General features: G+C 44.5%; 1 protein-coding gene and 1 long non-coding RNA gene across 3 annotated transcripts in view; one reads left to right on the top strand and one right to left on the bottom strand.

Annotated features, from left to right (window-relative positions):
• LOC142071580 (uncharacterized) overlaps positions 1-20,292 on the top strand; it is a 179,103-nt gene extending 158,811 nt beyond the window's left edge. Inside the window, exon 3 of the long non-coding RNA XR_012667697.1 lies at positions 19,877-20,292. This is a non-coding gene — a long non-coding RNA (uncharacterized LOC142071580). The remainder of the gene's footprint in view (positions 1-19,876) is intronic.
• The window catches only part of PPP1R14C (protein phosphatase 1 regulatory inhibitor subunit 14C), a 77,466-nt gene that overhangs the window by 35,480 nt on the left and 17,193 nt on the right, over positions 1-24,793 (bottom strand). The window lies entirely within an intron of this gene.

Here is a 24,793-nt window from a genome sequence, read left to right as displayed (position 1 = left end):
ATTTTACTATGTGTATGGAATATGGAACTATACTAATAAGGCACACAGATTGCTGCGTTTTCATTTGAAGCACCGTGCCACTTCATGTTCCACAAAATAAAAACAAAACACACCGTAAGTGGTCACAGTCCATAGAAGAGCCTAAACATCAGGTTCCTGATCTGGCCCATTTTCATAACGCAGCTCAAGCTTCTTCATAAGGATGTTGTAATACTGCTAGCCTTAAGTGCTCAAAAGTCTTGATTCAGATCCCACTAATATCATAAGGTAGAGCTGGGGTGGTTGCTTTCTTTTAAAAAGCCTAACTCAAGATTGTAAAAACTGGAAGACATCAACCCTGAAAATTAACTAGATTCTAAGACTATTTAAACATAAAATTTGGTTTTCTATTTAAAAAAACTTAGATTCTCCAAAGGGAGATTTTTGTTAGATAACAGGAAAAGTTTTTTGACTGTCAGGTAGTTAAGCACTGGAACAAATTACCTAGGGAGGTTGTGGAATCTCCATCATTGCAGGTTTTAAGAACAGGTTAGGCAAACACCTGTCAGCAACAGTCTGGATTATTACTTAGTCCTGCCTCGGTGCAGGGGAATGGACTAGATCAGTGGCTCTCAGCCTTTCCCGATTCCTGTACCCTTTTCAGGAGTCTGATTTGCCTTGTGTACCCCAAGTTTCACATCACTGATTAAAAACTACTTCCTTACAAAATCAGAAAAAAAAATACAAAGAAGTGTCACAGCACACTATTACTGAAAAATCGCTTACTTTCTCATGGTTACCATAGAATTATAAAGTAAAATCAACTGGAATATAAATGTTGTACTTATATTTCAGTGTATAGTATATAGAGCACTATAAACAAGTCATTGTATGACATTTTAGTTTGGACTTCACTAGTGTTTTTCTGGAGCCATTTGTAAAACTAAGCAAAATATCTAGATGAGTTGATGTACCCCCTGAAAAACCTCTGTGTACCCCCAGGGGTACATGTGCCCCCGGTTGAGAACCACCAGACTAGAGGACCTATCAAGGTCCCCTTTCAGCCCTACATTTCTATGATTCTATGACCCCAGGAGCTGGGACTTTAACACACTAAAATATGAGATTTAGAAGAAGATTAATTATTGCCCACTCTCTCAAAATTGGTGGAAAACTGTGCCCTCTTCAGTTAATCAGCCACAAGAACTAACTTTACACAGTCCTGCACGATAAGCTGACCACCAGAGGCACATCATAAGAATACTGAAGAGCCAATTCAGATCCTAGCAAGGGATCTGTGTTCACTCCAGCATTCTGAAATCCTGCCGGCAAAGTGGAAATCACGACTGTGTGCTTTCAGCCATCGTTGTTCTCATTGGCAGGACCAAGAAGCTCCTTCCACTTAGTTTTTGATATTAGCATCCCTGCAGCTGTGGCCTTGGCTACAGCGCAATAAAGCCACCAAGAGCGCTCTACCTTACTACCCGACCACCCTGGCAAGGCACAGAGCGCTCTGACTCCGCAGCTGGAGTGCTCCTGGTACTCCACCTCCCTGAGAGGAATAACGTTTGTTGCGCTCTCGCTGGAGCACAGCGGCGCCAGTGTGGACACCTAATGCGCTCTGATTGGCCTCCGGAAGTGTCCCACAATGCCTGTTCTAGCCACTCCGGTCATCACTTTTGAACTCTGCTGCCCTGTTCTCAGGTTACCAACCATCAGATCCGCCCTTTAAATTCCCTGGGAATTTTTAAAATCCCCTTCCTGTTTGTTCAGCCAGGCGTGGAGTGCTATAAGCGAATCTTTCCAGGTGATCATGCCTCCACGTGCCAGGCGAGCCCCAGTATGGAGCAATGGTGAGGTGCTGGGCCTCATCAGTGTTTGTGGGGAGGAAGCTGTGCAGTCCCAGCTGCATTCCAGCTGTAGGAATTACAATACCTTCAGGCAGATATCAAGGGACATGATGGACAGGGGGCCAAGACCGGGACGGCGTGCAGTGCAGGGTTAAGGTGAAGGAGCTGCAGAATGCCTACCGCAAAGCCTGCGAGGCAAACGGCCGCTCTGACCTGCCATTTCTACAAAAAGCTGGACGCAATACTTGGGGGCAACCCCACCTTCACTCCAATGACCACCATGGACACTTCTCCCGCCTTGCTGTGCTGGGTTCAGAGGAGGAAAACGCATGAGAGGGTGCTCCAGCATAGGAAGACACCCCGGATGCCCTAGATGCATGCAGCCAGGAGCTCTTCTCGAGCCAGGAGGAAGGCAGCCAGTCACAGCGTCTGGTGCTTGGGGTTCCCGGTAAGCAGCTTTTTTTCGGGAAGAAAGTTCTTCGTTGCGGGCTCTTTGGGTGAGGAGGGTTTGGGATGCATGCATACCTAGATGCGGAATAGCGCATTGATGTAGTCTATCACGGTAATCGGCATCGGTGATCTCTTCAAAAGTCTGACAGAACATGGGCAATGCACCTGCACAGGTTTATTGGGAGAGCCAGTGTGGTTCTTGTCCCAGTCAGGCTAACGTGTTTGCACCACTGTGCCACGAGGGGACCATTGCTGCACACAGGCAAGCTGCGTATGGGCCAGGGTGGAAGCTGCATTGTAGTAGAAGACCCTCCCTTGATTCCCCAGTCACCCTCAGCATATCTTCCAGGACGAGCTCCTGTGGAGAATGTTGTGACAGAGTTCAGTGTAGGTTTCCTCTGCAGCTGTGGCTCTCCCCAAGGCACAGAAACCCAGAGGACAGTACATCCGTGAAACAATCAGTCCTCCTGGACCTTGTGCTTACTCACCATTTCTGGGGCTCCCATGGGTTGTGCACGCTTGCTTTGGGACAGGCAAAGTATGGTTTTTGTATGGACTGTGATTGCCCTCCTTAAGTCTAGGGGAATCATTGCTCTGTCTGGTGTGTACAATGCTTCCTCTGTTAAGTGTTGCATTTTGCCTGTATAGGTGCAACCTTGAGATCTCAGCTGCCAGTGTTATCACCGGCCAACAGACAGAGCACTCAGGAAGAGGCCCCATAAAAGCAAAGATGACACGCTGCAGGAAGTGATGTCAGTCTGTGGAAGAGAATCGAAAGGCACAGAAGTGGAGGGAGCATGAAAGGAGGATCTGCCAGAAAAAGGAGGTTTGCCAGCAGCAAAACGTGGTGCTCTGGCAGCAAAGCACGGATCGGCTGATTAGCATAATGAAGTGCCAAGCGGACTCTATCCAGGCGCTCATTACCATGCAGGCAGAGCACTAGCGCCCTTGTCCCAAAACTCTTTCCCTTGTACCCTCATGTCCCCTCCAACCCACTTTCCCCAACAGCTGGCTTCTTAGCGCCCCCAGCTGCCTCCTACACCCCTAGCTTCACCATCCACTCACGAAAGCTATGACCCTTATCCACTGCACTCAACCCCCTCAACATGCCTTATAGCCATCCTGAAGTGCAGCATTCATTGCACAGCACTCCAGACAGGATTCCAGAGTATGAAATCAGGACATACTCAAGTCTGAGTGAACCAGTCCTCACCCCCTTGCCATTGTGGTATTGTGTTTTTATTTACATCCACTCCCAGTCTCTATTCAAGCTTAAGTTAATTGTATCCAGTTTGCAAATTAATTCCAATTCAACAGTCTCTCGCTGGAGTCTGTTTTTGAAGTCTTTTTGTTGTAATATTGCGACCTTTAAGTCTGTAATCAAGTGACCAGAGAGATGGAAGTGTTCTCTGACTGGTTTATGAATGTTATAATTCTTGACATCTGATTTGTGTCCATTTATTCTTTTACGTAGAGACTGTCCAGTTTGACCAATGTACATGGCAGAGTGGCATTGTTGGCACATGATGGCATATCACGTTGTGTCCACATATCTATTCAGGGGACACCATCATAGGGCCTAATCACATCAGCCACACTATCAGAGGCTCGTTCACCTGCACATCTACCAATGTGATATATGCCATCATGTGCCAGCAATGCCCCTCTGCCATGTACACTGGTCAAACTGGACAGTCTCTACGTAAAAGAATAAATGGACACAAATCAGATCCAACCCAACCTGACTCTTGTATTCAGGCCCAGGCCAGGTTGCAAGTCTAATTCTGTGGCTGAGGAACTTGCTCATTGCCACAGAATTATGCTTCAGATTCTCAGCTTTCCTGCTCTAAAAGAATCAGAATGATGTTTCTAGCTTGATGGTTCGGAAGATAACCTTGAAAATGTGAGCCAAACAGATGCAATGTCACCTGCCCGAGTCTGCAGAGAGCCTGGAACAGTTCATTTTAAGATATGATTAGCCCTGCTCATCTCAATCAAGTTCTTGTGGACTCCACAGCTTCAAAACTGGACATTTTCCCTTCCCCACACAGATAGTCATGGACTTCAGTGTTCTATGGCTGAATTTATCGTTGTGCTGCAGTCATGTGCCTGATTATTATTTTCCTTCTCCTGCAGTTGCCTCTGGCTCTCCAACTTTCCCCACAAGGGGCAGGGGAAGAGAAACCACCACCCCCATAAGGAATAAGATGTGAGGACTAATTAAATACTCAGCTCCCAACTTGATCAAGACAGAACCTTAGGAGAGAAAGCAAAGACAATCCAACTTTGTTTCCAGCCAACCCACAGGAGAGAGAGGTATATTAATCAAGGGAACCTGGGGCAAAACGTCAAATATTGCTCAGATGTGCAGTCCCTTATCTGACATCTGTCTTCATAAGTTCCTTCACATGACCAAATATGTCGAACCTCCTTCCTGAGTCCACACACCGTGACTCAACCAACCCTCCTCTCAAAATACTTCAGGGGCTTATGAACCCAAGTCAAATTTTATATCCCTTAAGAATGAAGCAGCCACATGAATCTTATTGCTGTCACCTTTTTCCTCCCAACCCCCTTCGGGCTGACCATGACAAGCTACCAGGTCTTTAAACATCCTGAAAACGGTCTATAAGAAGTGCTAACATTTTTAAAAGGGCACTGAATTAAAAATATGTAAAAGACCACCACATGTTTTTCCCCTAGTTTTGACTTGTCAAGGGACTGATAGAAGAGTCGAGGGTTGCAACTAAAAATCCTTAGTTATACTGCTGGAAACTTATCATTGGCCAAAGGAAAGTGTATGTTGATGTTTCCAGTGACAATTCTGGACAGTTCAGGGGGAATTAACAGTTATGGATGATATAGGGCCTTTTTTCTTTTTTTAAATAAAAATATGGGGGGTTCGGGGGGGGGGGGAGGGAAGAGACAGACAGACACTGACTTACGGTTCCACAATCAGAGACTGAAAGAAAATTCATTTAGAACACATGGAAATAAAGAATGTTTGAGAAGGGCAGAGCCAGCTATTTGGAGCTTTGGCCCAGTATGAGTGTACAAAATAAAGAGGGACTGAAGTGTCTAATCTGCATACAGCATTGCATTTCAAACTCTTGCAGTAGCAGCAGGGGATGTCAAGAGAGGCAACTGTAATTGGCTCTGCTGCCCATCTGTTGAGAAAACAACTAACAGAAGTACAAGGAAAAAGAACAGGGACTCCAGTTAGCATTCAGACAACCCTTTTCTATCCACCTATACTGCACTCACCACCGTAGTTTGAGCACATGAGTTGGGGGGACTGGATGGAACTCAGACCAGTTAAACATTTTATGAGTATCAACAAACTTAATACACTATAATGTACAAGAGCAAGTTGTTTTGCTAGTGCACTGTTCAGTCAGTATTCTGGCTTAATTATACTCTGCCATGTGGCAAACTAGACAGAGCAGATGGACAATAAACTCTATTAAATCATCAAATAACTCCACGAGTTCTGATATTTGTTAGCTTAGAAATCTTACCAAGCTCAATACCAACTACCATTCCAGAAATGATAGCATAAAAAATATTAAAGGGGCTGCTTTTTTGAAGCTCTAATCCTGAATTTCACTGAGCAACTTCAGTATCTATCCCAGCATAGGCTCAAACTCATTTGAAGTCACAAGCATGTGAGAATGGAGCATAGTAATCTGCAGCAAGCCAAGAAATAGCTGACTTCTGAAGTCAACCATTTTGTATCAGAAACACAATGAACCATAGTATTTGGATGAAAGTCATTTGGAACTAGGAGTAAAGTCAGACAGTTTTGTTATTACAAAGAGGAGGGCTGGACAGGGCAAAAATCTTAGCTACAAAAAAGTTTAAGAACAAGTTTGAAAATATTTTGTTTTCCATCAGACACAAAAAAAGTGTAACGGTTAAACCCAGAAACCCTACACTGTACCTCACTCCATATAGTACTTTGATCCTCACGTCACAATGTGAGTTAAGGCAGGAATCAACTGTTTTAAAACAGTGAAATTTGAGCCTGGTTGAAAGTGCACAAGTCTCTTCATGTGAATGCAAAATTCCAACTCAAAACACTGCTACACCTAGTTTTGTTGTGCCAAGATGCATCTGCTCCAGCCAATGCATCCTCTTCTAAGCAACCCACTAACTTAGAAGCATTCTACATAAGGTTAGGGCTCCATTTCGAGATGCTTTCTGAGCTGTGGTACATCTTCTGTACTCCTCACTCCCCTGATCTGTTTCAGCATTTTGACAAACACCTTCCTCTCCCTTGCCAATCTCAATGACAGCAGGTTTCTCTTTACAGGCCTACAGGTGATACAAGTTTCTACTTTAGTGTTTTCATGGAGAAAAAAGTATGCTACCATTACACTCAACTTCCCTTCCCTATGCCATTTTGGAACACAGCACTGTTATGACAACCCTAGTACCAATTGAGATTGTAAAAAACATGACCTATGTGCAACCTTACAGCTCCACAGAGCCATTTTAAAACCACACATCAAGAGACAGAGGAGACTGGTATTTTTACAATGCTAGGACAAGAGACTTGGCAATTTCTATAAGGATAGCTAGGCCGTTCCCCTCCCCCAGCAAATAAAAGCATCTGTATCCATGGAAAATGCTTCATACCTCCCTCAGGGGAAGTCAGTATTATTCACCATTTTGTAGGAAAAACAACTGAGAGCTTACAGAAGGTCATGTGAGCAAGAGTTAGGACTCAGGTCTCTAATATATCAAAGTCTCAGCCATTTTGCCACCCTGCTTTCAGATGGAGCAAGCCTAATGATGTGCTAAAGCAGCTATATTATGCAGTGTTTGCCCTGGGGGTCTGTGTCACTTTCAGTGGTGAGACCACATATTGAGGTTTCTGAGTCTGCAACTTCCCCAGAATTAGAGGCTCATAATTTTATATCCACAAGCCCCAGACTCAGTGCCAACAAGTGACCTAAACAGGGCGTCCTTACATTTGGCTATGCTGCCTCTAGGCACTACATCAAAAAAATGTGCTCACAGAGCCGGGAAGAGAATCCAGGGATTCTGACAGAAGTGGAACAGGTCTATGCTGGGGATCTCAAATTTGTGGGTTCAATCCCTGCTGATGATCCATAGTGGAGAGGGAATAGTAAAGAAAACATGCGTCAGTGCGCGCATACACACACACACACACAGTTGGAGAGGGACAAGGGCTAAGCTGGGACCCCTGAGAGATAAAGGAGAGGAGACAGCTGAGTCTTTCCTGTCTTATTCCTGTTGCTTAGATTTTAACACATTTTAACAGCAATATAATTAAAGCAATTTAACACATTTAATCACATTAATGTCTCTAACAACCTGGAACCATGACCAACAGGGGGCATCAAACACTCACTCTATATAAAACAAAACCTTAGAACCAGAGAATTACAAATCTAGTCTGAAAAGCAATTTTATATTGAGGTTTCTGATTTATTACTAACATTTGTGTTTTGTTGGGTTTTTTGTTGTTGTTGTTGTTAAGTATTTTAAAAGTGGACATTGTACTGCTAAGCCAAGAAGGAAATATTAGTAAGATTTCAGTTCAGTTCAATGAGATTTTATTGACATGGCAAGCTATGCAAGAGTAGCCAAAATGTAAAAAAGGCAGCCCCATCTGAGATCTCTAACAGAAATGGGGGTATGATCCACCCAGGAAAGTGTTACATACTGTGCTTGGGTTTGGATCCCTTGTGTCCATTTACAGGACAAAGTTGCAATTTAGGCCCTTATATTACAATAGAAAGAAAACTAGTTCCTCTCTTTGTAGGTCTGAGTTCAAGATATCCAACATGAGTTCTGCATTTGGGAGGTGTCGAGAGAGGCTTATGAAACTGAAATCTGATGCAAAGTAGAAGTTTTTAAAAGTTTCCTACTTTTAGGAAAATGTAGCCGTTAATTCTGATAAAGTTCTCTGACATTCATGCTAAGATATTCTTTCCTCCTGTGTTTTAGCTCTTTATCCTGGATTGAGGCAACCAAGGTTATTTAGTTCCCCAAAACATGTCTGTCGTGTTTTGATGGCAATCCAAACTGGCACCAGATAAAGCAAAAGCCTCCAGGCCTTCCATTTGAAATGGTTTGGCAAACTCATCTGCTGGCCTGAGTCTGGAAAAGGTTTCCTGCCTACAAACATTAAATCCTTTCTTGCTCAGGCTTTAAGCACTGCCTAATACCAGCCTAGGAGGTCTTCACAATTATGGAGCTTCCTTCTATCATCGTGACGCAGTGCTAGAGAAGATCCAACAACTGCTTTTCCCCCCTAAAAATGATTCAGTTGTGACACCATGAAAATGTTACACTAAATTGTGTACAGTTGCTCCTTTCCCACTGGTCCCTCCCAGATTTCTCTAATGCCCTTACCATACTTCATTTTCTAGTCATTTTAATTATGCTGGAGTGCCATTACTTAATATCTGTGAGGGATCACATTTTTAAAATACCTTCTTTTTACCAATGGAAAACTTCTATGGGAAGAAGAGAGTCAGCATAATCAAAGTGGCAGATGGGTTTTAAAATCCCTTTAGACCCAGAGTAATATTAATAGACTACCCAGTTTCAAATGAAAAGTTACAGTGAATAGTTTTGACATGTTCAAACACTAAAGAAACATTAGTATTTTATCAACAATAAATCAGAGAGAGATGCCAAACTATAAGAGCAAAGTGAGAAGTGGCAGTTTAAGAATGGGCTAAACAAACACCTGTCAGACATAGTCAGTGGTGGGGGCTGGGGTCCCCAGAAAAATGTCACCCTGCCATGGCCCTGGTGCTGAAGGAGTTCCCACAGCGGGATCACAGAGATTCTCCAGTCTTGGGGCTGCAGCAGGAATGAGGGGGTGGAAAGGAGCAAGTGGGGCCATGGGTGGAATGGGGCTGAGTGGGGCGGGACTGTGGGCAGACAGGGTCAGGACTGCTGGCGGAAGGACTGAGGTGGGGCCATGATTACAGCGCTGCCCCCTCCTCCCTTGTTCCAGCCCAGGGCCCCAGGAGACTTTAATCAACCTCTGGACATGGTCTAGGTAAGCTTGGTCCAGCCCAGCCTCAGCACAGGGGGATGGAGTAGACCTCTCAAGCCCTCTTCCAGCCCTATTTTTCTATGATCCTAAGTTTCTCTTTCACTGTTTATCCTGTATCCACCATGCTAGACAAACTCCTTCCATGCCCTTAACATACAGGGGAGGGCTCTGCATGTAGCAGCCTCCAAAAGTGAGCCAGATTCCACAGTACAAAAGCATTCTTTCTAGCTCACTCAGTAGAGCTTCTATGCTTTGTTTGCCGACAGCACTTGAAGTGTCATGCAGGTCATCACAAGGTGGCATAATCTGTTCCTTTCGCTGGTTTACTACTCATTTGTCTGTCATCAGTTTCATTTGATGATAACCATCTTAGTCACTGAACTCACTAGAGAAAATGAAGTTTAAACTTCACCAGACAAGTGACATGAAGTCTCCAGGATTAGATGAAACTGCATTCGTTACAGATGCTGCATGACCATACCATTGGATAAACTATTGACGTGAAACGCTGAGGAATTATTCTAGCAGTTTAATGACAATGCACTTACAAAATATACAGTCTCAACCTCCCGCTCCACATTCAAATCCCACACTATCTTCTACCTGGATTTAAAATATATATTCAGCGTACACGAGCCTGGGGACTAGGCTTCCAATACCTGTACCGACAATCTCAGAGCCTCACCTTCTGCAGTTTAAAAGTACAAATGTTTATTGCATACAATCACCGTTCTATATGCTTTTTAAAAAATGTAACCTAGTTCATCTCTCTTGGTCTTAAGTCTTCCTACACCTCCTCCAATTTTTATTCTTCTGTCCTATAAGGCCACAGGGCCTTTTTTCTGCATTGTTATCAGTTTCTTCCTTTTCTCTGTCCATACATCTATTCTTTTAGTCCTCTGCTTCATCCTCTACATTGTGTCTCTCCATAATCACTATATATTTATACTGCACTACACTTTCAATAGGATAAGAAAAAAGCCTCCTCCCTCCACATCTATACTGCCCTTGGGCTTGAACATTTTACCAGGTACAGTACTCAAGAGAGTTCGAGAACGAAACCTACTAGCCCAAGGACAATAATACAGAAGGCGGTGCTACTATCCAGGGGCAATACCCTAATGAGAAGGCAAACCTCTCAGCCTTTACTCACATCTGCTAGGAAAATGGAAGGTGCTGAGGTTGCGTCAAGCTGCTACTTCTGGGTACTGCTTGGGAGCGCCACATTTCACATCAGCCTCTGGCTAGCAGGAATCTAAACTTGAAACCTCCACCAGAGCCTTTCCCAAGTGTGCTAGTGAGACAGGTAGAGGAAAATCTATTAATCTGCACCTCCTGGCTGCACCAAGGGAGCATACACATGGATTTAAGCTGCTCCACCCTCCCTCAGCCTTCTGTCTGACCTGCAGAGGCATCTCCATTACATCATCCAACCCCGGCCTCCATTTTGGGGTCCTTTTCTCCAGTGCCAAATCCTGCAACTCACTTTCCCCTATGCAGCACCAGGATGAGAAGTGACCAGATGATCAACCTTCATTCTTCTGAAGCTTGCAAGAGTTCTGGGCAGCACCACCCAGGCCCTGGAGCCATTTGCAGACTTGGAGACAGCACGCTATTGGTTTAGAATGTTTATTGTTTAAATTGTCATTTCTGTCAGACACTTCACTTCTCTTCTATTAGAAAGAGAAAGCTATTCTGGGGAGGTTGGTGGCACGCACCAAGAAAAGCAGCCTGCTCACCATAGGCAAATAGATTTTTCAAGTCTCTCCAGCAGTAACCTGCGCCAACATGTTCCATTAAAAGATGAACATGACCCTGTGTGACAAGCCACCCATTAGCTTTATCTGTGTAAACCTCTTGTCTGGCGGCATCTCCATGTGAACTATGTAAAACTGCACTTAGACCCTTATTGCTTGACAAGTGTGTGCAGATGGTGTTTACTTACCTTAATTAGCCCTACTGGATTCAATGAGACCACTCACCCAAGGAAACACTGCACTTAGTAATAAGTTTTTTGCAGGCTTGAACCCTTAGACTGTAAGCAGCTTTTGATAGTAACCCTATTTTTGGTCATCTCTGTGCAGCACAACATACGCCTGTGGAGATTTATCTCAACTGGAAATAAACAATAATTTGAATCTATATCTTGGTGAATGGTCTAATGCAAAGAGGCTCTGTAACTGATCTGTGGAGTAATGTGTGGCAAGATGATACCATCTCCTCACTCCCACCAGCTAAAGTCACATTAAAGGAGAGCTAAAAATGCATTATAACAACACCCATCTCTAAAGGAATATTAGGTAGCTGCCAGAAGGATCTGACGCAATTGCAAATGGGAAGTGAGATGGTCCACAAGACACGCTCTGTTAGAGGGTGCTCTGCCCTTCAAAGGAGTTTGAGGATCCTGGCCTAATGCCTTTGGTGCCATTGTTTGACAAAAAGATAAGTTAGGAAATTCTAAAAAGACTTTCTAGATGAGTGATATTGAAGACAAAAATAAGCATTCTACCCAAACTTGTGAAGTTAGCTTCAAAACACTAAGATTAATGATCACTGATTTCATTAGAAAAACCCAGGCATTAGATTCACTTGAGATTTCAATAAAGATAAATAACTCGTTTTATTCTGGAAGTTACAGAAACTTATTTTGATAGCCTTATATTCAAGAACCACCATGGAGGCAATTAAACGGCCTCACCATGTCCTTACATGCTGTTCCTCATACATTTATCATGTCAACCACCTGTTCAGTTTTGGAAAGGTCACAAGCTACATTTAATAGCAAATACAGATTTGGAGGTGTGCATCCTGAAATGCTTTTTAGTTATAATCAGAAGAGTGCCCAGATCATGGAGGTACGGTGATACAACCAAATACTTCGGAGGGTTGAATTACACAAGAAAATGCTTAAGGAAGGCAAATTAAAGCTAGAGTTACAAGATATTGCACAGAAAAAGAGCTGCATACCTACAGCTTGATAGCTGGTAAGTGTTAGACGTGTAGTCAGTCTGGGAACCTGACTCAGGTGCGATGAGTATGTACAGTCTCGCTTATTGAGCCGAAGTTTCACATCAGATCAATGTCATGAAATTTTGCTCTGCTTTACATGGTATAATCAGTTTTCTTGCATGACTGTTCTTTAATAATGGGCACCAAAGGAAAATTTGAAGAGGAAATGCCAACACCTTTAGGCTTCTTTTCACTAAAAGAGTAACTCTGGCTCTTTCTCAGGTGTTGCCCCAACCCAGCTCTCATCCACTCACAAAATGCTCTCAGCTGAGGATGGTGATGCTTTATATCTGGGCAAGCTGGCCCATCCTGGGGTACAGGCTAAAGCCGGAGTGCTCTTTACAGCCCAGCTGGTAACACACCTACATTGCAGTGAGGACACAGGTTAAACTATTCAAGTGGTTATAGCTCTCCAGTGCCTTCCCACAATTTGCCACATGTGTCCAGAAAGAAGAACAAGTTCTCCCACAAGAATCAGAGCAGCTCGGCTTACTGCAGCATGAAGCACCATGAGCTATGCCCCCAGAAGTCCAGAACTTCACACAGGTGACAGCAGCACCATTGTGCGGTCACAATAATTCAGGGATGGCTTTGCAGTGTGGCTGCTCACACATGATCAAGTCAAACAGGGGGTGCTTACATCTAAATGCACATCACTGGAGTTCACTCTGCAGTGAAGACAGAACCCCCTAGCTTGTACAGAGAGCAATATGCACCTCGAACATTCTTACAAAGCAAGACTGATACAGGAGGCTTGCAGGAGCACTTCCTCTGAACAGCTAATTATAGAGTTTAAATGATTTTCCAGAATACACTCGTCTGGGGAAGCTTCTTCGAGCCTAACATACTGATATCGATCTCAGATATTAGAATATCGTTCCCAACAACAAAATTACTACATATTTAAAAATTCAAACGCCCATTAGAATATTAAAATCGGGATTTGCTAGATTTAAGATTCCAACAACAGGAACTTTTCTCTACAAAATTACAAGATGTGTACTGCCGAAATTCAAACACTGTGGGCTGTGGACTGCTAGTGACCTATGAAGAGCTAGCTGGTTACATAATGCTGACAGTCTTCCTTGTTTCTTGCTACGAAATTGCATTAAGAGAAGGTAAAAGACACTCTATACCCAAGGTTTCTTTTTCATATACGTACTTGCTGTAGTTCCCGTAGGATTATTATATAGTTTTAAAGGGAGGAGAAGGATAGCTACAGGACACTCTTGATATGTAATCCACCCTATAAAAGAGTGGAGACACGAGACACCTTGTTTCAGGAAGTATGCTTTACAAATAATAGCGAGGAAGGGTGGAGTGGCAATTAAATCAGAACAATGTGAGTAGGAATCTGGTAACCAGGACCTACCATGAAATACCTGAATGATTTTGGGCAAGTCACTTGACTAAGACGAGCTCTACACTACAAACTTAGCCCTGGTCTACACTAGGACTTTAGGTCAAATTTAGCAGCGTTAAATCGATGTAAACCTGCACCCATCCACACGATGAAGCCCTTTATTTCGACTTAAAGGGCTCTTAAAATCGATTTCCTTACTCCACCCCTGACAAGTGGATTAGCGCTTAAATCGGCCTTGCCGGGTCGAATTTGGGGTACTGTGGACACAATTCGACGGTATTGGCTGCCGGGAGCTATCCCAGAGTGCTCCATTGAGACCGCTCTGGACAGCACTCTCAACTCAGATGCACTGGCCAGGTAGACAGGAAAAGAACCACAAACTTTTTAATCTCATTTCCTGTTTGGCCAGCATGGCAAGCTGCAGGTGACCATGCAGAGCTCATCAACAGGTGACCATGATGGAGTCCCAGAAATCGCAAAAGAGCTCCAGCATGGACTGAACGGGAGGTACGGGATCTGATCGCTGTATGCGGAGAGGAATCCGTGCTATCAGAACTCCGTTCCAGTTTTCGAAATGCCAAAACCTTTGTCAAAATCTCCCAGGGCATGAAGGACAGAGGCCATAACAGGGACCCGAAGCAGTGCCGCATGAAACTTAAGGAGCTGAGGCAAGCCTACCAGAAAACCAGAGAGGCGAACGGCCACTCCAGGTCAGAGCCCCAAACATGCCGCTTCTATGATGAGCTGCATGCCATTTTAGGGGGTTCAGCCACCACTACCCCAGCTGTGTTGTTTGACTCCTTCAATGGAGATGGAGGCAACATGGAAGCAGGTTTTGGGGATGGAGGATGAGGATGAGGGGGATGATGATGATGAGGTTGTAGATAGCTCACAGCAAGCAAGCGGAGAAACCGGTTTTCCCGACAGCCAGAAACTGTTTCTCACCCTGGACCTGGAGCCAGTACCCCCTGAACCCACCCAAGGCTGCTTCCTGGACCCGGCAGGCGGAGAAGGGACCTCCGGTGAGCGTACCTTTTAAAATACTATACATGGTTTAAAAGCAAGCATGTGAAAGGATTACTTTGCCCTGGCATTCGCGGCTCTCCTGGATGTACTCCCAAAGCCTTTCCAAAAGGTTTCTGGGGAGGGCAGCCTTATTGCGTCCTCCATGGTAGGACACTTTACCACTCCAGGCCAGTAACACGTACTTGGGAATCATTGTACAACAAAGCACTGCAGTGTATGTTTGCTGGCGTTCAAACAACATCCGTTCTTTATCTCTCTGTGTTATCCTCAGGAGAGTGAGATATCATTCATGGTCACCTGGTTAAAATAGGGTGCTTTTCTTCAGGGGACACTCAGAGGAGCCCGTTCCTGCTGGGCTGCTTACCTGTGGCTGAACAGAAATGTTCCCCGCTGTTAGCCACGGGGAGGAGGGAGGGTTGAGGGGGTAGCCACGCGGTAGGGGGAGGCAAAAATGCGACCTTGTAACGAAAGCACATGTGCTATATATGTAATGTTAACAGAAAGGTTTACCCTGAAAGAGTGTAGCCACTGTTTTATAAAATGTGTCTTTTTAAATACCGCTGTCCCTTTTTTTTCCTCCACCAGCTGCATGTGTTTCAATGATCACAGGATCTTCTCCTTCCCAGAGGCTAGTGAAGATTAGAAAGAAAAAAAACGCACTCGTGATGAAATGTTCTCTGAGCTCATGCTGTCCTCCCACACTGACAGAGCACAGACGAAAGCGTGGAGGCAAATGTCAGAGTGCAGGAAAGCACAAAATGACCGGGAGGAGAGGTGGCGGGCTGAAGAGAGTAAGTGGCGGGATGAAGACAGGGCTGAAGCTCAAATGTGGCGGCAGCGTGATGAGAGGAGGCAGGATTCAATGCTGAGGCTGCTGGCGGACCAAACCAGTATGTTCTAGTGTATGGTCGAGCTGCAGCAAAGGCAGCTGGAGCACAGACTGCCACTACAGCCCCTGTGTAACCAACCGCCCTCCTCCCCAAGTTCCATAGCCTCCACACCCAGACGCCCAAGAACATGGTGGGGGGGCCACCGGCCAACCAGCCACTCCGCCACAGAGGATTGCCCAAAAAAAAAAAAAAGGCTGGCTGGCGTTCAATAAATTTTAAAGTTGTCAACTTTTAAAGTGCTGTGTGGCATTTTCCTTCCCTCCTCAGCTACCTTGGTAGTCATCCCCCTATTTGTGTAATAAATGAATAAAGAATGCATGAATGTGAAGCAACAATGACTTTATTGCCTCTGCAAGCAAATGATTAAAGGGAGGAGGGGAGGGTGGTTAGTTTGCAGGGAAGTACAGTGAACCAAGGGGCGGGGGGTTTCATCAAGGAGAAAAAAAAGAGAACTTTCACACCGTAGCCTGGCTAGTCATGAAACTGGTTTTCAAAGCTTCTCTGATGCGCACTGCGCCCTCCTGTGCTCTTCTAACCACCCTGGTGTCTGGCTGCACGTAACCAGCAGCCAGGCGATTTGCCTCAACCTCCCACCCTGCCATAAACATCTCCCCCTTACTCTCACAGATATTGTGGAGCACACAGCAAGCAGTAATAACAGTGGGAATATTGGTTTCGCTGAGGTCTAAGCGAGTCAGTAAACTGCGCCAGCGTGCCTTTAAACGTCCAAATGCACATTCTACCACCATTCTGCACTTGCTCAGCCTGTAGTTGAACAGCTCCTGACTACTGTCCAGGCTGCCTGTGTACGGCTTCATGAGCCATGACATTAAGGGGTAGGCTGGGTCCCCAAGGATACATATAGGCATTTCAACGTCCCCAACAGTTATTTTCTGGTCTGGGAATAAAGTCCCTTCCTGCAGCTTTTGAAACAGACCAGAGTTCCTGAAGATGCAAGCGTCATGTACCTTTCCCGGCCATCCCACGTTGATGTTGGTGAAACGTCCCTTGTGATCCACCAGAGCTTGCAGCACTATCGAAAAGTACCCCTTGCGGTTTATGTACTCGCCGGCTTGGTGCTCCGGTGCCAAGATAGGGATATGGGTTCCATCTATGACCCCACCACAGTTAGGGAATCCCATTGCAGCAAAGCCACCCACTATGACCTGCACATTTCCCAGAGTCACTACCCTTGATATCAGCAGATCTTTGATTGCGTGGGCTACTTGCATCACAGCAGCTCCAAAGGTAGATTTGCCCACTCCAAATTGATTCCCAACTGACCGGTAGCTGTCTGGCGTAGCAAGCTTCCACAGGGCTATCGCCACTCGCTTCTCAACTGTGAGGGCTGCTCTCATCTTGGTATTCATGCGCTTCAGGGCAGGGGAAAGCAAGTCACAAAGTTCCATGGAAGTGCCCTTACGCATGTGAAAGTTTTGCAGACACTGGGAATCGTCCCAGACCTGCAACACTATGCGGTCCCACCAGTCTGTGCTTGTTTCCCGAGCCCAGAATCGGCGTTCCACAGCATGAACCTGCCCCATTAGCACCATGATGCATGCATTGTCAGGGCCCATGCTTTCAGAGAAATCTGTGTCCATGTCCTGATCACTCACGTGACTGCGCTGACGTCGCCTCCTCGCCCGGTATCGCTTTGCCAGGTTCTGGTGCTGCATATACTGCTGGATAATACGTGTGGTGTTTAATGTGCTCCTAATTGCCAAAGTGAGCTGAGCGGCCTCCATGCTTGCCTTGGTATGGCGTCCGCACAGAAAAAAGGCGCGGAACGATTGTCTGCCGTTGCTCTGACGGAGGGAGGGGCAACTGACGACATGGCTTACAGGGTTGGCTTCAGGGAGCTAAAATCAACAAAGGGGGTGGCTTTACATCAAGGAGTATTTCAGGCAGGACTTCACGGAGGGTTCCAATAAGAAATGGTGCACCTAAGTTATTGTTCTTATTGGAACAATGAGGTTAGTCTGGCCTCTGATTGATACATGGCTAGATTTACCTTTCTGCACCTTCTCTGTGAGTGACTGCAGTGTGACCTAGAGGAATGAGTCCCCTAGAGGGGCGGAGGTGGGGGGGGGAAGCAAATGAGTACAAAACAAATCTGGTCTGTTTCTTGTTTTGATCCACTCCATCTATCTTTTACATCTTTGGCTGGCAGCAGACGGTGCAGAAGGACTGCATGCCATCCACATCCCATGGCTGCCGGGCAGAAGATGATGCAATAGGACTGCTAGCAATCCGTATCGCCTGCCTGCTCACCATAAGATGGTTCAATAGGACTGACTGCAGGACTAAAGAGAATGACCTAGTCGAGTCACTCCAAATTTATTCCCTGCGCCCATGTCTGCTCAGGCGCTCCTGGCCGATGTGGCCAGGAACACCTCGGACATGATGAGGACGGCTACCAGTCGTACTGTACCATCTGCTGCCAGAAGGCAATGGGTTGCTGCTACTGTGTAGCAATGCAGTACCACGTCTGCCAGCACCCAGGAGACATAGGGTGACTGTTACCTGAGCGGGCTCCATGCTTGCCGTGGTATGGCGTCTGCACAGGTAACTCAAGAAAAAAGGCGCAAAACGATTGTCTGCCCTTGCTTTCACGGAGGGAAGGGGGGCCTGACGATATGTACCCAGAACCACCGCGACAATGTTTTAGCCCCATCAAGCATTGGGATCTCAACCCAGAATTCCAATGGGCAGCGGAGACTGCGGGAACTGTGGGATAGCTACCCACAGTGCAACGCTCCGGAAGTCGACTCTAGTCTCAGTACTGTGGAAGCACTCCGCCGAGTTGCTGCACTTAATGCACTTAGAGCATTTTCTGTGGGGACACACACACTCGAATATATAAAACCGATTTCTAAAACACCGACTTCTATAAATTCGACCTGATTTTGTAGTGTAGACATACCCTTACATGGGTATAACTACATCGCTCAGGGGTGTGAAAAATCCACCCCCCTGAACAACACAGCTGTACTGACCTAGCCCCTGGTGCAGACAGTGCTATGTTGACAGCAGAGCTTCCCCTGACAACTTAACTTCCACCTGATTAACTAGACTAAACGGAGAAGCTCTCCAGTTAGCATGGTCACGTCTTCACTAAGGGCTAGTCTACACTGGCAATGCTAAAGCGCTGCTGAGCAGCGCGTTAACATTGCACGTGTGGTTGTGGCAGGGCGCTGGGAGAGAGCTCTCCCAGCGCTCTTAGGAAAAAAAAGCGAAAAACCACACCACACCACCTCCACGACGGGCACGGCTTCCAGCACTGGTGCACTGTCTACACTGGCGCTTTACAGCTCCAAAGCTTGCTGCACTCAGGGGGGTGTTTTTTCCACACTCCTGAGCGAGAAGGTTGCAGCGCTGTAAATTGCCAGCGTAGACAAGCCCTAAAGGGCTGCACCAATGCAGCTTTTTTAGGTCTAGACCTGCCCTTAGTCTCTCCATCTCTAAAACTGAGGTAATACATTGGTAGCTCACAAGAACGTTCAGGTTTAGTTAATTAACATTCGCAACCATTTTGAAAACTTTGCACTGACCGTGCTTTAGAACAAAACAAAACACATTTAGCCAGGAAACAGGAACAAAAACTACTCTGTGTACAAAAGAGCAGAGTTAACACTGTTTTTAGAACCTTGTCTTTACACAGTTTGATTGTTCTTAACTGTATAAGAACAAAAAATAGTCTCTTAGTGTATTTTTTGTTTATATATTTGTATTAATGTATTTTTGTTTAATCACACAGGGGACTTTTGGTTTTTAAAAGACAGAAAAGATGTGTGTGTAATATTGGCATTTAAATGGACCAGTAGAATTGGAAATTCTCACCTCATTGAGATGACCGAGATGGAGAGGGTAAATTTCTACTTTTACTGTTGCTATTTGATTGCACAAAGTTTTCTCCAAGGCAATGTTAACACAATAGCAGCAGGTTGCAACAGAGTGCAAACCCAAGACAAAAGCTTGTCTATAAGACAAAAGCTTGTCTATCAGGCAAAAGCTTATCTTTTCTGCCAAATGAAACCTTAGTATTTCTATAATATTCAGCACAGAGCCAAATTTAGGACACCCCGAAGTTATAGAATTGAATTGTTTTTGTACCCACAATTCTCCTCCCTCTGATGTTAAGTTATCACTGTTGGATGCAGTGATAAATACTGGCATGTGAGGGCAATGGTGTGGCTTACTGCAAGGGGAAGGAGGGAAGAGATGAACAAAAAACAGAACTAGTACTTTCCGCTCCTCATTTGCCCTCCAGGTAACTTCTGATCCCACTCATGAGGAAGAGATGCTGCATTCCCTCTCTGCCACCAACAGCCTCAACCACTTCCTGTATGCCAGAAGATCAAGTCATCTCTCAGACTTTCCCAGCTACCAAGCACGCCTCATCACACCCACAGCAGGCAAGCCTCCAACTCTTCTCCCAGAAACATCTATAATTCGGTTATTCATCAATGCAATGAATCTGCAACATGCTGAAAGCGGAGAACTTGGGTGCACCATAAATTAGATTAAGTATTTCTTGGATTTGTTCAGAATTAAAAACCTCATTTTTGTTTTTGAAGCTTGTGCAGGATTTCCTTGTATGTCTTTTGTGGGTTTATTAAATATGAAGTCAATAAAGAAATAAGATTTCACAGAGTTCCACTTAAAAGCCTCTGTGGTTCAAGATTTTTTAGCATAACTGTTGAAGTATAACAAGGGAAAGGAAGAAATGAGATTCAGGATGTTGATCAGGGCTCACATGAGCCAGAACATGGTTTGGCTCCAGAAACCCTCAGAATAAATTAGGTTCTGAAAATCAGAATGTACAGTTAGATGCCAGCTGTTTATTAAGTATTCTGCCTGGGAAGTAACTGGCAGATGCTTCTGTAGCTAACGTCAAGACGCAAGCATATTCCACATTTAACATGAGAATACTAACCACAAGATTATCACATACATTTTCCTTAATAGCCCTAAGATGTTCAGTCAGCATGGGAAATCACAGCAGCCATTAGGTGCTACTGATATAATGCAGTCAGCACAGCAGAGCTAGGAGCCTTGAGCCCCAGACACTGAACTTCAGAGGAATTACTCCTCACTATGGAGTGCTTCCAGGAACTGGTCCTAAATATTGTTTCTCTTTTGAAGGAAGACGCAATAACCCGCTATTAATCCCCTCTCCACTCTATGCCTCCACCCATATACCTGCAATATTACTAATATCTAGTGTCAGTGGGCATGCCTTTTCAAATCCTGATCCCACTGGTTGATGGTTGGGTCAGATTTTTAAGAGGTATTTAGGTGCTTAACTCCCATTGATTTCCAAATCTGACCTTCAGTAATCTTGATTCAGGCCCTTGATCCTTTAGTCCCTCAGATTCTTTAATGAGCAGGCAAGAGGGGGAAAAAATTGAATTCCAGCACATCTAGAGATCTGATATTAAAACAATTATAAGCAAAGTGCTCTTCCAGAGGGAAGCAAGCAGGCAAACAAGCATCTATTGGTGTATCAGGTTGCTTTTATTTCTTATGTATATTATATTTCCTATTATAAGATATTCCAAAACTAGGATTTAGCTTGACAAGGGGAAAAAGGAAGTCAGAAAGGATTTGATTGAGGTAGTTGAAAATAAGGGCATAGTAAAAACTGATCCATCCTCCCTTTATACCCTGTCCCTTCACAGGTGAAACCAAGACAACATTAAGTTTAGAACCAATAAAATGAAGCTCTCAATTGCACAGTATGTAGTCAACCTGAAGGCAGTTGTGGATGCAAATACTGTGGTTGGATTCATTTATGTCTAACAACATTGTAGCTCTGCAAAACAAGTGATAAATTGACCAAGTCTCAAGCTTCAAGATGTAAGCCAATTTCCTACAGTGTTTCAGGAACACATTCTTCCTACTCTCATGCAATACTGTATACTTAAGGTAAGTCTGTTTTTGCCTTCCTCAAAACATGAAATATTAGCTAAACAGTGACAAAATGGTGGCCTAGCCCAAACAGTAGGCTAATCTGAGTTAGCAGCATTTGCAATATTACGTGGATATCTGAATACATCAATTTCCTGTCTTTAAATTAACTGTCTAATGGAGAAAGATCACATCTGCCGAACAAATATTAAGAGTATTTGCACTACAACATTACAGAGCAAGTCAACCTTCTCAAAATAAGCAAACTTTAACTTGGGCGTGGTGACTAAAATATTAGTCCTGCAAGAGTCTTTCCTGCAAAAGAGCAATGGTGGCAGAGGCTTATAACGGTTCTATCTCCTCAAGAAGCTCAGAGTTCAAACATCCAAATCAATAGTTCCAGGGCCAGCTCCAGGCACCAGCTTTCGAAGCAGGTGCCTGGGGTGGCATTCTGTGTCCCACGGTGGCAATTCGGCGGCAGCTCCGCCGCTCTTCTGGGGGCAGCGGCAATTCGGCAGTGCCTGCTTGGGGCGGCAAAATTGGTAGAGCCGCCCCTGAATAGTTCCTCCTGTGAGGTGCTGAGCACATTCAGCTCTGCAGGATTGAGCAAAGAGGGTTCTCCACAACTTGAATGATCAGGCCCAGAATTTGCCATCTGATTATGAGCCATCATCACGGTTACCAGAGAAATAAATCCAGCATGTCTCATACTGTCATCTCTGGCATATATTAAAAAGATTAGCAAAAATTCCACAATCATCTTATCAAAGAGTCTTTAAAAATAATCTGTTTCAGATAAAAAAAAGATAAATGCAGGGTTTGGTGCACCTAACAATTTGCTTAACTTTCAAAGCCTATTAACAACTATCTAGAGAAAATTGTAGTATTTTCACAGTAATAGAACTCTAGATCATTGGGTAAGTATGAGGAGCGAGCTGCCATCCAGTTACAGCAAGGTTTCAGCTTCAGTCTACTGTATTACAACATTAGCAGTGCTTGATATTCTATAGTTTTAATTACTCAAATGTCCAAACAACTTCACTGTTTTTAAAGAGGTCAGTAACAAACACAAGTGAAGGAATTGTAGTCTACTTGGTGTATTTCTATTGTTGCCTGAAAGGATCAGAGCATGAAATTGCTAAATGAGCAGTAGAGGCATTGAGCTACAGCAGATCGAGGAAAATAAGGAGGAAAAATGCAGAATTTCTTAACCAGCCCCACAACACTGGTAGTCTCAGGAACCATTTGTCAAATCCAAGTAGTATCTTCTAAGCCAGCGGTGGCCAACCTGTGGCTCCGCAACCACATGCGGCTCTTTAGAGGTTAATATGCAGCTCCTTGTATAGGCACTGACTCCGGGGCTGGAGCTACAGGCACCAACTTTCCAATGTGCTGGGGGGTGCTCACTGCTCAACCTCTGGCTCTGCCCGCACTCCACCCCTTCCCGTCCCCCCATCCTGAGTCTGCAATACCCTCGCTCCTCCCCTCCACCCCCCCCAAGCCTCCTGCACACCATGAAACAGCTGATTGGGAGGCGTGGGGAAGGAGGGGGAGGCACGAGGCGCTGGGGAGCTGATGTGGGCTGCTGACGTATTACTGTGGCTCTTTGGCAATGTACACTGGTAAATTCTGCTCCTTCTCAGGCTCAGGTTGGCCACCCCTGATCTAAGCAAATATCTCATCTTCTGGTAAAATAATACAACATGCTAACCCTATTCTCAATTGTTACTTCTGTTAGATAAAGCCACTTCAGTGCAGATACGTGGTTTTCCCGTTCTCATCCTTCACACAAAGCAGAAACATTTCAATATTAATGTTTATGCATGTTGTACTCTTTAATTCACACTTACACACTAATACTTGGAAAGCATAATAAAGTTCTGAACCATCACAAGCCTTCTATGACAGGATGAAGTAATCCGCATCATTATACCAGTAGAATGATCCCAAGAATTGTTACAAGGGCATCCTACAACCCATACCGTGCTCTCCTGGCAGTATCTGGGGAAACCAGGATCATCCATGCTATGTAAAACAATTCCCAACTCTGGTCACATGCTGTAGAATCTGTAGAGACTGCACCTCCAGAGGAACACAGAGATTTAAATGAAATAATGATTTTAGATAACAGGATTAAATGACCATTTGTGCTGTGGAAGTGAGACCAAGCAGACATCCAGAGCCTGGAGGACTGGATTTCAGAACAATCAACCAGATGTAGTGTTGGGGCTGAGAACTTCAGCCTACAGTCAGCAGGCTCTAATTCACAGAGATGCTGGAAAGAATGTGAAGGAGCACAGTGCTAAATCTGAGTCTTTAAATGGTCTGCCTTCCCCTGTTAATTTCTCAGCCAAGTCTTTAAATATTAAGTTAGGACCTTGATTTGTCATCATTCTTTCTATTTTCAAGTGTTGCGAAGTGGTTCACAGCTATATTGGTGGGTAAGTTTCCCATGGAGTCCCAATCAAGACCAGAGTCTATAGTTACTTAAGAGAACTCAACCCAGTTCTATGAAAAGAGAGTAATCTACTACCGTACCTCACTTATCACTAAGTTTTTTTAAGATACTTGTGCATCATTTTCAAGATCATCATGTAATCCCAGCCACAGAACAAACCTATGATGTTCATAGTGAGGCCATCAAGGCCCCAACCACAGAAAGAGGTGCGTGTGCAAGGTAGACCTTTATGATGGAACGAATTCTTTTTTACTGCAGTGGGACTCCACTCCCATATAAAAGGTGTAGACAGCTACATCCCTTGATGACCTCAGGTCTCATGTTTGTGCCATTGTAAAGTGTGTGAGGAAAGTGCATTAGGGAAGACCCCCAATACCAAAAAACAATTTAGTCGGGCATTTAGAGTCTACATAGAAACTTATAGTGCAACAGGAAAGGAACATGAGGCTGAACCGATTTGCATATTATATGCTATTACAATTACCCTATTAACATTTAAATCAAATGCAAAAAGCTTACAGTTACTAGAACGTAATACTGTTGAGACAGTCAGATAAGAGGATTTTCACGATGCAGCACTGACTGTGCTGTAATTCTGTATTTATGGAGTCTGGCACACACAAAATTTAAATTTACAATCCTCACATTAGCAATGTACTCAGAAATGCAAGATGCCTTTTATTTTCAGAACAAAAACTGCACTATAATAGACTAATAAAATCACCTATAAATTAGAGCCTTCTGAATAAGAGTAAGAGATAAGAAAACATTAGAGAGACATCATAGCAAACATTTAGTGTGCCAGTTTTGTACTGGAGC

This window comes from Caretta caretta, chromosome 3 (genome assembly GCF_965140235.1).
Source record: "Caretta caretta isolate rCarCar2 chromosome 3, rCarCar1.hap1, whole genome shotgun sequence".
In the NCBI taxonomy this organism is placed as follows: domain Eukaryota; kingdom Metazoa; phylum Chordata; order Testudines; family Cheloniidae; genus Caretta; species Caretta caretta.
The sequence above is the reverse complement of the archived record's forward strand: the minus strand, read 5'-3'. Positions and strand labels throughout refer to the sequence as shown.